The sequence below is a fragment of the Budorcas taxicolor genome, chromosome 25 (assembly GCF_023091745.1).
Source record: "Budorcas taxicolor isolate Tak-1 chromosome 25, Takin1.1, whole genome shotgun sequence".
Classification (NCBI taxonomy): Eukaryota; Metazoa; Chordata; class Mammalia; order Artiodactyla; family Bovidae; genus Budorcas; species Budorcas taxicolor.
This window is the reverse complement of record NC_068934.1, coordinates 1,841,745-1,856,880: the sequence shown is the minus strand read 5'-3', so window position 1 is coordinate 1,856,880 and position 15,136 is coordinate 1,841,745.

Sequence of the window (15,136 nt, the reverse complement as noted above, 5' to 3'; positions counted from 1 at the left end):
TTTAAACCATAAAGCACTGTGCAATTTTGGCTTATCATTCTGAAGACGACAGAGCCTGGGATTAGCAGCATGGTTGGCCTACAACCCTTCCCAAGATTGTCCTATGCCTAGGGATGGGATGGAGAATTTGGACGTGGAATACAAATGAATATGGTGTTGACCATAACAAGAATTTTGCTTGCTTCCTACAAATGAGGAAAGAGAAATTTTTTCTCTAGGCCAAAAATCCATCAAACTTTAAGGCAAATAGAAACAGCAAATTTCTTGCCATCCCAAGCAACAATTTATGTGACAATGTAAACTGTTGGTGGGACTTTTTTAAACTTTTTATTTTGTATTGGGGTATAGCCAAACAATAAACAACGTTTTTACAATTTCAGGTGAACAGGGAAGGGCCCAGCCATACATGCACATGTATCCATTCTCCCCCAAACTTATATAGCATCCAGACCACCACACAACATTGAGCAGAGTTCCATGTGCTGTGTAGTAGGTCCTTGTTGGTTATCCATTTTAAATATAGCAGTGTGTACATGTCAATTCCAAACTCCCTAACTGTCCCTTCCCCCTATCCCTGCCAGCAACCATAAGTTCATTCTCCAAGTTTGTGAGTCTTTTTCTGCTTGGCAAGTTCATTTGTATCATTTCTTTTTAGATTCTACATATAAGGGATGCCATACAATATCTCTCCTTCTCTGTCTGACTTACTTCACTCAGTGTGACCGTCTCTAGGTCCATCCATATTTGCTGCAAATGGCATTATTTCATTCTTTTCAATGGCTGGGTAATGTCCCACTGTATATGTGTACCACATCTTTAGCCATTCCTCTGTCAATGGACATTTAGGTTGTTTCCATGTCTTAGCCATTGTATCAGTTCAGTTCAGTTCAGTCGCTCAGTCGTGTCCGACTCTTTGTGACCCCATGAATTGCAGCATGCCAGGCCTCCCTGTCCATCACCAAACCCGGAGTTCACTCAGACTCACGTCCGTCGAGTCAGTGATGCCATCCAGCCATCTCATCCTCTGTCGTCCCCTTCTCCTCCTGCCCCCAATCCCTCCCAGCATCAGAGTCTTTTCCAGTGAGTCAACTCTTTGCATCAGGTGGGAAAAGTACTGGAGTTTCAGCTTCAGCATCATTTCCTCCAAAGAAATCCCAGGGCTGATCTCCTTCAGAATGGACTGGTTGGATCTCCTTCAGTCCAAGGGACTCTCAAGAGTCTCCTCCAACACCACAGTTCAAAAGCATCAATTCTTCAGTGCTCAGCCTTCTTTACAGTCCAAATCTCACATCCACACATGACCACAGGAAAAACCATAGCCTTGACTAGACGGACCTTAGTCAGCAAAGTAATGTCTCTGGCTTTTGAACATGCTATCTAGGTGGGTCATAACTTTTCTTCCAAGGAGTAAGCGTCTTTTAATTTCATGGCTGCAGTCACCATCTGCAGTGATTTTGGAGCCCCCAAAAAACAAAATCTGACAGTTTCCACCTGTTCCCCATCTATTTCCCATGAAGTGATAGGACCAGATGCCATGATCTTCGTTTTCTGAATGTTGAGCTTTAAGCCAACATTTTCACTCTCCTCTTTCACTTTTATCAAAAGGCTTTTTAGTTCCTCTTCATTTCTGCCATAAGGGTGGTATCATCTGCATATCTGAGGTTATTGATATTTCTCCCGGCAGTCTTGATTCCAGCGTGTGTTTCTTCCAGTCCAGCATTTCTCATGATGTACTCTGCATATAAGTTAAATAAGCAGGGTGACAATATACAGCCTTGACGTACTCCTTTTCCTATTTGGAACCAGTCTGTTGTTCCATGTCGAGGTCTAACTGTTGCTTCCTGACTTGCATATAGGTTTCTTAAGAGGCAGGTTAGGTGGTCTTGTATTCCCATCTCTTTCAGAATTTTCCGCAGTTTATTGTGATCCACACAGCCAAAGGCTTTGGCATAGTCAATAAGGCAGAAATAGATGTTTTTCTGGAACTCTCTTGCTTTTTCCATGATCCAGCGGATGTTGGCAATTTGATCTCTGGTTCCTCTGCCTTTTCTAAAACCATCTTGAGCATCAGGGAGTTCACGGTTCACGTATTGCTGAAGCCTGCCTTGGTGAATTATGAGCATTACTTTACTAGCATGTGAGATGAGTGCAATTGTGTGGTAGTTTGAGCATTCTTTGGCATTGCCTTTCTTTGGGATTGGAATGAAAACTGACTTTTCCAGTCCTGCGGCCACTGCTGAGTTTTCCAAATCTCCTGGCACATTTAGTGCAGCACTTTCACAGCATCATCTTTCAGGATTTGAAATAGCTCAGCTGGAATTCCATCACATCCACTAGCTTTGTTCATAGTGATGCTTTCTAAGGCCCACTTGACTTCACATTCCAGGATGTCTGGCTCTAGATGAGTGATCTAGCCCTGTATACAGGGCTGCAATGAACATTGGAGTGCATATAGCCTTTTGAACCATGTTTATCTCTGGATATATGTCCAGGAGTGAGATTGGAGGGTCATATGGTAGCTCTGTTTTTAGTTTTTTAAGTGGCCTCCATACTGTTCTCCATAACAGCCTGCTAATTTACATTCAGTGGGAGGTATTTTTGAAATACAGTTTCCACTTCCCAAATTTGTCTTCTTCCTACTCCTACAGTACTTTGTACTGACAGGTCTTCCAGGGAGACTGAAATAGTTCATTGTTTTAATCACACATGTCCTGGGGATTGAGTTTAATTTAACTGTTTGTGCAGTAGGATGCTAGGATATTGTCAAACCTTTAGCCCCTGGCGCTATAAATCAGTCTCAATGTCAGCCAAGGGAAGTGCTAGGGTGTGAGTTAGCCTTGTGTCCACAACTACCACTCATTACTTCTGTAATAAGAAAATATAAAAAATAAATCTATTTATACACTGCTCTGCAGCAGATCTTACATATGAATCAAGGAAGCTTTACAAATGCTGCTCTGATTCTCTCACCCTTCAGTGTTCGGACATTCACGGGTGCCTGTGGCCACATGCTGGCCCAAGATTTCTTTAGACAGTGGTTCTCAGCCTGGGTCCCATCGCTTGAGAGTTCGGTAGAAATCAGATTCTCAGCCCTGGCTTCAGACTTAGTCATTCAGAATCTGCATTTTCAGCTGCCTTTCCCACAAGTGATTCACATACACATTAAGGTCTGAGGAGCCCCCTTGACGGAGCCTCCCTTCAAATCCTCCCAGATCAAAGTGGCTGTTACTATTTCCCCATCACACAGAGGAAGCAGCTGAGACTCAGATGGAAGCATTTACTCAACTATATCAGGACCACACAGCCAGTCCCTGAGAGATGGAGACCTAATCCCGCCCCCGCTCTGCTGGTTCCAAGAGCAGGGCGCTGCCCCCAACCCCCACCCCGTGATATTGCCCTTGCTGTAGGAGCTGTTGGTTTTTCTTTTTTAAGTGTCATTGAGGACACAGGGCCTGTAATTTATTTTATATTCTCTTCTGCACAAAACAGCTTCTCAGGGATTATTCTTAACAAATTAATTGCAAGAACAAATAAAACAGAAAAGTGGTGAGAGACACACCATCCAGAAAACAAAAGTGGAGCAAAGTCAGATTTCCACTGACAAGGACTTTTACAAGAAAGCCAGAGAAAAGCTTCAATCTCTGGATTTCTGGTAACCCTGGCAACCTGCACCTCTATAGAACAGGGATAAAAGTTTTCAAAAGACTAGGATGAAGATTAATAACATAATTAGGTAGAAGGCAGATGGAACCCTTTGAGAAGGAAGTCAATACCCACACAGATGCAGAAAACCAATATAGAAAGCAGTCCCTGTCCCTCCACCCCCAACCCCACTGCTGAGCTGGAGGAGGCCACACACCCCGGGCTCTGACTGATGACACCACCCCTACCATCTTGCACTTTGGCCCTGACTGACCCAAATCCCAAGTGCCTGCAGTCCAGGTAGTGCCAGATGCTGAAAGAGCAGCACTACATGAAGGACATGCACCAGAATAGGTATGGGGAGACCAGCTGTGTGACCTTAGAAAAGTTACCTAATGTCTCTGAATCTCAGTTCCTGCATCCATTAAATGGGAGCAACAAACCTGCCCTGCCCCCATCTTGCACTTTTTAAGGATCAACTATATTAACCCATGGGCTTCCCAGGTGGGAATCCACCTGCCAAAGCAGGAGATACAGATTCGATCCCTGGGTCTGGAAGATTCCCTGGGGAAGGAAAGGGCAACCCACTCCAGTATTCTTGCCTGGAAAATCCAGTGGACAGAGGAGCCTGGCGGGCTGCAGTCCCTGGGGTCGCAAAGATACAACTTAGCGACTAACATGCTAATCTGTAAGAAAGTGCTTAAGAGATCATGATTTTCTTGTTGTGAAGCCTGATGCTATGTGTGGAGTTATAATTACTAGTTTCTTCCTGGCCATGGCACTTGAAATTCAGTCTGGCTGGAAGTAGCCCTGTACTGTGCAGAAGCCAACAGCGTCCACGCTGCTTGAATTGTGTGTCAAGCTGGGTGCCAACAAATGAGGATGTGATAAACACAGGTCGTTCAGAAGGGACTGGGAATGATCCAGAAATGACCCCCTAGCAAAAAAGATCCTCCCCAGGCAAGCCACACTGCCTAATATTATGAGGTATTATGAGGTATGTGGTATTATGGCACTATTTGTTTAGTCAAAGTGTTTTCCTGGGAAAGCTTTGAAATGCAAATATTTCTGGAAAAGGTTAACCTGTTAACTGATTACAGTCTCTTATACTTTAGTATGAATTAGTCTATCTACAGATTCCTCGAGTATTGCTTTTAAGCCAAGTCCCCAAACAAGGGAACTGAATTTTGATAGTGGAGAAGAGAGAATGTTAGAGACGAGACCCCAGCTTGAGAGGGTCTACCCTGGGTCTACTCTACCCAGCAGGTCTGAGTGAGCACTGCAGGTCACATAAGAGGGCGCTGGGGGAGGGGGGCAAAGTGTCTCCAACTCGTGAGATGAACACTAAATACAGGAATGGTAGACAGTGCTGAACCAAACTCACTTTCTGCGTTTTCTCAGGATCTAAAAGGCCAGTCATTAGATCCTGTTTTTCTCTCTCTGATCTGACTCCCTCTTTGCCTTTCCTTCTTTGAGCAGAGTATACCTTGCTATTGCTCTAGGTAATGGAAAAACAAACAAAGCTAACAATTTTGATTACTGCTCATTGTAAATCATTATTTATCACAGACATGTTACTATCTACAAGTCTTTCCTAATTGCACCATCTTGTTGGGCTTCCCTGGTGGCTTAGATGTTAAAGAATCTGCCTACAATGCAGGAGACCTGGTTTGATCCCTGGGTCAGGAAGATCCCCTGGAGAAGGGAATGGCTACCCACTCCAGTATGCTTGCCTGAAGAGAAAGGAAGAGCCTGGCAGGCTACAGTCCATGGGGTTGCAAAGAGTTAGACGCGGACTAACACTTTCACTTTATCAAAAACCCTTTAAGGTGAGTTGGAGCTCTCTTTATACATCATGTTGCTGCTGCTGCTGCTAAGTCGCTTCAGTCGTGTCTGACTCTGTGCGACCCCACAGATGGCAGCCCATTGGGCTTTGCCATCCCTGGGATTTTCCAGGCAAGAACACTGGAGTGGGTTGCCATTTCCTTCTCCAATGCATGAAAGTGAAAAGTGAAAGAGAAGTCGCTTAGTCGTGTCTGACTCTTAGCGACCCCATGGACTGCAGCCTACCAGGCTCCTCCATCCATGGGAGTTTCCAGGCAAGAGTACTGGAGTGGGATGCCATTGCCTTCTCCATATACATCATGTTACCACTAACATAATGTATAAAGGAAAAAAAATTTAAGGTTCTGAAAGGACCCTTTAAGGCTGTAGACACGGGGAGCATTCTAGAACCCATCACTTGTGTAACAGTGTGCTGCCTCAGTTCCTCCAGGGTGATCTGTGTCTGCAGAGCTGAAGACAAGACAGTGTGAGGGCAACTCTAATTTAGGTCAGCAAAATGTGTAGCTCACACTGCCCTGATGAACCCTAGTGAGTTCTGCTCCCCAGGCCTGCACATTCATCCAATTCATCCATGTGCCAGCCAGTCACAGGTCAGTGGATAAAAAGCACCCAGGTTATCTATGGTCACCACCCTTGGGTCACCCTTGCTGTGAGTTCCTGTGTTCCTCCAGTTTTGGTGGAGCCCAGCTTCACTGGTCTTCCCTGCTAATCCGGCCTCCACTTTTGCCCATTGCACATGGCTTCTGATTTTAGATCCAAATATGTCCCCTGGAAGTCTTGACTCATCGTAGTAGACTGATAGACTCATCACCAAATATTCTGACCCTCCTCCCTGAGAGGATTATAAAAGCCTGTCCTGTTGAACTCCAGAGCAGCTGTGGGCCCCCTTGGCCAATGGGAAGCGGGCAGAAGTGACAGTAAGAACATAGTTTGCCACCTTTCTTTCCCTCTGTCTCACTGACCTGAAATATTCCCTGAAGAGGCTACTTCAGAAAACACCTTTCCTCTGGAGAACCTGGTTTCAGTATGGAGATACAGAACAAATTGGCAGCTGACTCGTTTTGGGACATAGGAGTGAGAAGTAAGTCTTTATTATCATAAACATTGAAATTTGGTAGTCTTCTTTGTTACTGCGTGTAGCATGTGCTAAGTCGCTTCAGCTGTGTCTGATCTGTGCGACCCTATGGACCATGGTCCACCAGGCTCCTCTCTCTGTCTGAGGGATTCTCCAGGCAAAAATACTGAAGTGGGTTGCCATTTCCTCCTCCAGAGGATCCTCCCAACCTAGGGATCGAACCTGCATCTCATGCCTCCTGCACTGGCAAGCAGGTTCTTTACTGCTAGTGCCACCTGGGAAGCCCATAAGTTTTCCAGTAGTCCCAAAGTTTTCCAGTAGTCATGTACAATGTGACATGACTCATTGGAGAAGCAGTCGAACCCTTCCCAGCCCAGGGATTGAACCTGTGTGTCCTGCATTGGCAGGCAGATTCTGATTCACATATCCTTGGATTCCTACCACTTTCACCAACTTCAGACAAATAAACAGACTGACAGCCTGCTAAATTTAATTCTAGCCCCAACATACCATGATGTTCAGAGCGGGAGGATAGACCCACCAGCCAGGGTAATACAACATACTCAGGTGTTCTGTGACAACTCAGCCCCTGGAGAGAGCTGTGTGGTCTTGAGTCCCTTGATTTTGTCAGTGTTTCTGGGTTTAAGGCTCTAACAAAATCTCATCCCAGAATCTAGCAGCCTAGGGACTTCTCTGGGGGGTCCAGTGATTAAGACTCCACACTTACAATGCATGGGGCAAGGGTTTGATACCTGGTCATGGAACTCAGATTTCACATGCTGCAGCCAGAAAGTAAAAATTAAAAACAACTCCCCCCCAAAGAAAAATCTACACACACACAAAAAAAAACCCAAGTCTAGCATCCTACATGATACCAGAGTCCCCTTTGGATAAACTAGGCATTAAAATCTGAGAAGGCTGGAGTGGAATCTCTTTACAGGGTCTCTTTCAGGCCTTACATGCCTTAGACGGAGGAATCACCCACCTAACCTTGCCCAGGCCATCTACGCACCTAGAAAGTTAAACTCTATCCAATACTATTGAATTTCTAAAACCTCAGCAGTAATCATTAGCGGTGTTACTCTCTCTGTCAAACTTTCTTCACATGCAGATTCTCCTTTCTTCTCTTTATCACCTTCTCGATGATGGAAATAAGGTGGCAAGGTCAAGAGAGCTCTGCTCTCCGGTCTGATAAACGTATTGATAGGGCCCGACTACGCCATGTTCCCCCACTGAGACCTCGGGAATGCCCGCACCACCTCGGGGCTTTCCTCCCTGGTCTGTGTGTCTGGAATAGCCATGCAGAGATGGTACTGCTGCAGGGAGTGGCCAACACAAGTAAATAGTGGTTTAGGGCTCTAACAAAATCTCATCCCAGAATCTAGCAGCCTAGGGACTTCTCTGGGAGTCCAGTGATTAAGACTCCACACTTACAATGCATGGGGCAAGGGTTTGATACCGGGTCATGGAACTCAGATTTCACATGCTGCAGCCAAAAAGTAAAAATTAAAAACAACTCCCCCCCAAATCACGGCTGCTCACAGTTAGCACATTTCCCAGGGCCTGGATTTCTTGCTTATTGATGACATATAATTCCAGGAAGAAATATTAGGGAGAAGGATTTCCTTCATTAAGTGAATGTGCTGAACTTGTTTATTTTTGTTTTCCCTCGTATCCTCACCCATCTCCTCCAGGAGATTGTGGTACCTTGAGGATGGAAGCCATGATAGACTCAAATACCTATCAAATGGCCTGGTGTGTGATAAAGGCTCAATCAGTTCAGTTCAGTCACTTAGTCGTATCTGACTCTTTGCCACCCCATGGACTGCAGCACACCAGGCTCCCCTGTCCATCACCAACTCCCAGAGCTCACTCAAATTCATGTCCATGAAGTCAGTGATGCTCAATACAGGCTATTAAAATAAAATATAGGCTATTAAATAAAATAATGAATGATTAGATTCAAAATAGGGGGTCAGAGAAAGACAGACATTACATATCACTTATACATCAGTTCAGTCGCTCAGTCATGTCTGACTCTGCGACCCCACAGATTGCAGCATGCCAGGCTTCCCTGTACATCACCATCTCCCAGAGCTTGCACAGACTTATCTCCCTCAAGTTGGTGATGCCATCCAACCGTCTCATCCTCTGTCATCCCCATCTCCTTCTGCCTTCAATCTTTTCCAGCATCAGGGTCTTTTCTGATGAGTCAGTTCTTCGCATCAGGTGGTCAAAGTTTTGGAGTTTCAGCTTCAGCATTAGTCCTTCCAATGAGAACTGAGGATTGATTTCATTGAGAATTGATTGCCTGGATGTCCTTGCAGTCCAAGGGACTCTCAGGAGTCTTCTCCAACACCACAGTTCAAAAACATCAATTCTTCAGCACTCAGCTTTCTTTGTAGTCCAACTCTCACATCCATTCATGACTACTGGAAAAACCATAGTTTTGACTAGATGGACCTTTGTTGGCAAAGTAATGTCTCTGCTTTTTAATATACTGTCTAGGTTGGTCATACCTTTTCTTTCAAGAAGCAAGCATCTTTTAATTTCATGGCTGCAGTCACCATCTGCAGTGATTTTGAAGTCCCCCACCCATCAACAGAAAATTGGATTAAAGATTATCTGAGCATGGCCCTGCCTATCAGGACAAGACTGACCCAGTTTCCCTCATAGTAAGTCTCTCCCATCAGGAAGCTTCCATAAGCTGCTTGTCCTTATCCATCAGAGGGCAGACAGAGGAAAACCACAATCACAAAAACTAATCAAACTGATCACATGGACCACAGCCTTATCTAACTCAATGAAATTATGAGCCATGCTGTGTAGGGCCACCCAAGACAGATGGGTCATGGTGGAGAATTCTGACAAAATATGGTTCACTGGGGAGGGCAATGGCAAACCACTTCAGTATTCTTGCCTTGAGAACCCCATGAACAGTATGAAAAGGCAAAAAATAAAACACTGAAAGATGAACTCCCCAGGTTGGTGGGTGCCCAGTATGCTACTAGAGATCAGTGGAGAAATAACTCCAGAAAGAAGGAAGAGATGGAGCCAAAGTGAAAACAACAACCAGCTGTGGATATGACTGGTGACAGAAGGAAAGTCCAATGCTGTAAAGGGCAATATTGCAGAGGTACCTGGAACGTTAGGTCCATGAATCAAGGCAAATTCGAAGAGGTCAAGCAGGAAATGGCAGAGTGAATATCAACATTTTAGGAATCAGTGAACTAAAATGGACTGGAATGGGTGAATTTAACTCAGATGACCATTATATCTACTACTGTGGGCAAGAATCTCTTAGAAGAAATGGAGTAGCCATCATGATCAACAAAGGAGTCCAAAATGCAGTATTTGGGTGCAGTCTCAAAAACAACAGAATGATCTGTCAGTTTCCAAGGCAAATCGTTGAATGTAACAGTAATCCAAGTCTATGCCCCAACCAATAATGCTGAAGAAGCTGAAGTTGAATGGTTCTATGACGACCTATAAGACTTTCTAGAACTAACACCCAAAAAAGATGTCCTTTTCATTATAGGGGACTGGAATGCAAAAGTAGGAAATCAAGAGATACCTGGAGTAACAGGCAAAGTTAGCCTTGGAGTACAGAATGAACCAGGTCAAAGGCTAACAGAGTTTTGCCAAGAGAACTCATTTGTCATAGCAAAGACCCTCTTCCAACAATACAAGAGAAGACTCTCCACATGGACATCACCAGATGGTCAATACTGAAATCAAATTGATTATATTCTTTGCAGCCAAAGATGGAGAAGCTCTATACAGTTAGCAAAAACAAGACTGGGAGCTGACTGTGGCTCAGATCATGAACTCCTTACTGCCAAATTCAGACTTAAATTGAAGAAAATAGGGAAAACCACTAGACCATTCAGATATGACCTAAATCAAATCTCTTGTGATTATACAGTGGAAGTGACAAACAAACAGATTCAAGGGTTTATATCTGATAGACAGAGTGCCTGAAGAATTATGGATGGAGATTCATGACATTATACAGGAGGCAGTGATCAAGACCACTCCCGAGAAAAAGAAATGCAAAAGGGCAAAATGGTAGTCTGAGGAGGTCTTATAAATAGCCAAGAAAAGAAGAGAAGCAAAAGGCAATGGAGAAAAGGAAAGATATACCCATCTGAATGCAGAGTTTCAAAGAATAGCAAGGAGAGATAAGAAAGCCTTCCTACATGAGCAATACAAAGAAATAGAGGAAAACAATAGAATGGGAAAGAGTAAAGATCTCTTCAAGAAAATTAGTGATACCAAGGGACCATTTCATGCAAAGATGGGCTCAATAAAGGACAGAAAAGGTATGGACCTAACAGAAGCAGAAGAGATTAAGAAGAGGTGGCAACAATACACAGAAGAACTATACAAAAAATATCTTCACGACCCAGATAACCACAAAGTGTGATCACTCACCTAGAGCCAGACATCCTGGAATGTGAAGTCAAGCAGGCCTTAGGAAGCCTCACTATGAACAAAGCTAGTGGAGGTGATGGAATTCCAGTTGAGCTATTTCAAATCCTGAAGATGATGCTGTGAAAGTGCTGCACTCAATATGCCAGCAAATTTGGAAAACTCAGCAGTGGCCACAGGACTGGAAAAGGTCAGTTTTTATTCCAATCCGGAAGAAAGGCAATCCCAAAGAATGCTCAAACTACCGCACAATTGCACTCATCTCACAAACTAGCAAATTCATGCTCAAAATTCTCCAAGCTAGGCTTCAACAGTATATTAACTGTGAACTTCCAGATGGTCAAGCTGGATTTAGAAAAGTCAGAGGGACCAGAGATCAAATTGCCAACATCTACTGGATCATTGAAAAAGCAAGAGAGTTCCAGAAAAACATCTACTGCTTTATTGACTATGCCAAAGCCTTTGACTGTGTGGATCACAACAAACTATGAAAGATTCTTAAAGAGATGGGAATATCAGACCACTTTACCTGCTTCCTGAGAAATCTGTATGCAGATCAAGAAGCTACAGAACTAGACATGGAACAACAGACAGGTTCCAAATTGGGAAAGGAGTACATCAATGTTGTATATTATAACCTGCTTATTCAATATATATGCAGAGTATATTTGTCAGATGCTGGGTTGGATGCAGAACAAGCTGGAATCAAAATTGCTGGGAGAAATATCAATAACCTGAGGTATGCAGATGACACTACCATTATGGCAGAAAGCGAAGAACTAAAGAGCCTCTTGATGAAAGTGAAAGAGGAGAGTGAAAACGTTGGCTTAAAACTTAAAATTCAGAAAACTAAGATTATGGCATCTGGTCCCATCACTTCATGGCAAATAGACGAGGAAGCAATGGAAACAGTGAGAGACTTTATTTTGGGGGCTCCAAAATCACTGCAGATGGTGATTGCAGCCATGAAATTAAAAGACGCTTGCTCCTTGGAAGAAAAGCCATGACAAACCTAGATAGTATATTAAAAAGCAGTGACATTACTTTGCCAACAAAGGTATGGTTTTTCCAGTGGTCATGAATGGATGTGAGAGTTGGACTATAAAGACAGCTGAGTGCCAACGGATTGATGCTTTTGAACTGTGGTGTTGTAGAAGACTCTTGAGAGTCCCTTGGACTGCAAAGAGATCCAAGCAATCAATCCTCAAAGAAATCAATCCTCAATTCTCATTGGAAGGATTGATGCTGAAGCTGAAACTCCAAAACTTTGGCTACCTGATGTGAAGAACTGACTCATTGGAAAAGACCCTGATGCTGGGAAAGACTGATGCTGGTAGGGAAGGGGACGACAGAGGATGAGATGGCTGGATGGCATCCCCAACTGGATGGACATGAGTTTGAGTAAGCTCCAGAAATTGGTGATGGACAGGGAAGTCTGGCATACAGTAGCTCACGGGGTTGCAAAGAGTCGGACATGACTGAGTAACTGAACTGAATAAAAAATTTAATACAGAGTGTTACAAATAATTCACTACTATTTATTCTTTCCTATTCCTTTCTCTTAGTTCCCTTTCTGTTCATACATCTATCCTAGGTTCACTTGTAGCAGTGATCAAATAACAGGAATATGACTATTCACGTGTGTGTGTGTGTTACACCTTGAGCTTTTGGAAGAAGAGCGTATTTCAAAAACACACCTATGTTAAAAAATGAACCCTGTTGAAATAAAATGGGAGACAAGAGCTGCCGCGTCTTGTGGCTGGTTATTTGTTCATCATTCTTTAACTCTGCCACACCCCAAGGGGTTCAGCAATGAACAAACTGATTCTGCTGTGCTGGCTGATTTTTATTGAGTTCAGGGTGTACACAATTTATTAGCAAGAGTTACAGCCATCCAGAGATCTAAATTATGCATAATAAAAATTCCAAAAGGTAACCAACATCCCTGCCTGCATCCAGTTTTGTAGACTGTGAAAAATAACAAGCTTTTGGGTTTGTTTTTAAATTGATTCTGGGTCTTTCCCCTCCCTGGCCTCAGGATCTGTCTGGTACTCAATCAACCCTTATCCACCTGTGGTGGGACTCCTGAATGCTCTCTCTCAAAGTACTGGAGTGGATTCCAGGGGCTTCCAGGGAATCTGGGTCCAATGAGGTGGGGAAAGTTTTTATTACTATCAACCTAGTATGCATTTTGAAGTGCTTTGGAAATACAGGGTGGTTTCCTCCCCCAAAAGTACATTCAGAAAGCCTAGTAAAATAAGTGAAAAATAAACAACTAAAAATAAATAAAGAAAGTATAGTAAATGCTAGTGTTTCGCTAACTGTGCTCTGTGACTACTTGCCTCAAAATCCCTCAGATGAGTGAGTTAAAATGTTGATTTCTGGACTCTGCCACAGATGGGCTGCTGGTGGGAACGTAAATTGGTGCAGTCACTATGGAAAAGAGTATGGAGATTCCTCAAAAAGTTAAAAATAGAACTACCATACATTGTGTAAATTATGGATATTTACACAAAGAGAATGAAATACTAATTCAAAAAGATATAGGTACCCTTAAGGGCATTGCAGCATTATTTACAGTAGCTAAGATATGGAAGCAACCTAAGTGTCCATCAATAGGTGAATGGCTAAAAAAGATGTGGTATACACACATATAAATACATATGTATAATGGAATATTAACCATAAAAAGAAAGAAATTTTGCCATTTGCAACAAATGGATGAACCAAGAGGGTATTATGCTAAGTGAAATAAGTCAGACAGAGAAAGACAAATACTATATGATTTTATTTATATGTGGAATCAAAAAAACAAATCAAATGAACAAGCATAACAACACAGAAACAGAGTTATAAATACAGACAAACAGGTGGTTGCCAAAGGGGAGGGATAAAGGGAAAGGAAAGAAATAGGTGGGGGAGATTAAGATGTACAAACTTCCATTTGCAAAATAAATGACCCACAGATATTAAATGTATAGTGTGGGAAATACAGTCAATAACTGTGTAACATCTTTGTATAGTGACATATTGTAACTATATGTTGATACATATAACTATCACCACCAGACATCCTGGTGATCATTTTGAAACGTACAGAAATATTAAATCACTATGCTGTGTAACAGGAACTAATGATACGTCATTGTAGGTCAATTCTACTTCAAAAACAAACAAACTCCGATTTTGTGGTTACCAGTGGTGAGGTCCAGGGAAAGGAGGAATTGGGTGGAGACAGTCAAAAGGCACAAACTTCCAGCTATAAGATAAGTTAGCACCAGGGATGTTATGTGCCCTGTGATACATATAATTAACATTGCTGTATGTTATGTATGAAAACTGTCAAAAGAGCAAATCCTGAGTTCTCATCACAAAGGAGAATACATTTTTAACTGTTTAATTTTCTATCTATATGAGTGTTCACTAAAATTATTGTGATAGTTGGTAAGAATGTAAAGTGATATAGCCACTATGGAAAACAATATGGAGTCTCCTTAAAAGACTAAAAATAGAACTACCCTATGACCCAGAAATCTCCCTATTGGACATATACCCAGAGAAAACCATAATTCAAAAGGACACATGCTCCCCAATGACATATAACCAGAGAAAACCATAGTTTAAAAGGACACATGCATCCCAATTTACAATAGCCAGGACACGGAAGCAACCTAAATGTCCATCGCAGAGGAATGGATAAGGAAGATTTGGGTGACTTCCCTGGTGCTCCTATGGTTAAGAACCTGCCTTGCAATGTAGAGGACGAAGGTTCGATCTCTGGTGGGGAAGCTAAGATCCCACATGCCGTGGAGCAGCTAAACCCACATGCCGCAACTAGGAACTTCAGGCACCACAAGAATGTTGCGGCACCACAGTTGCCACAATGAGCCACCACAGACAAATACTTAAAAAAAATATTTTTTAAAAAAAGAAGATGTGGTACATATACACAATAAAATATTACTCAGCCATAAAAAGGAATGAAACTGTGTCATTTGCAGAGATGTGGATGAATCTAGAGAGTGTTACACAGAATGAAGTAAGTCAGAAAGAGAAAAAAAATATCATATATTAACATGTATATGTGGATCTCTTGAAAGGTATAGATGAACTTATTTGCAAAGCAGAAATAGAGACATAGGG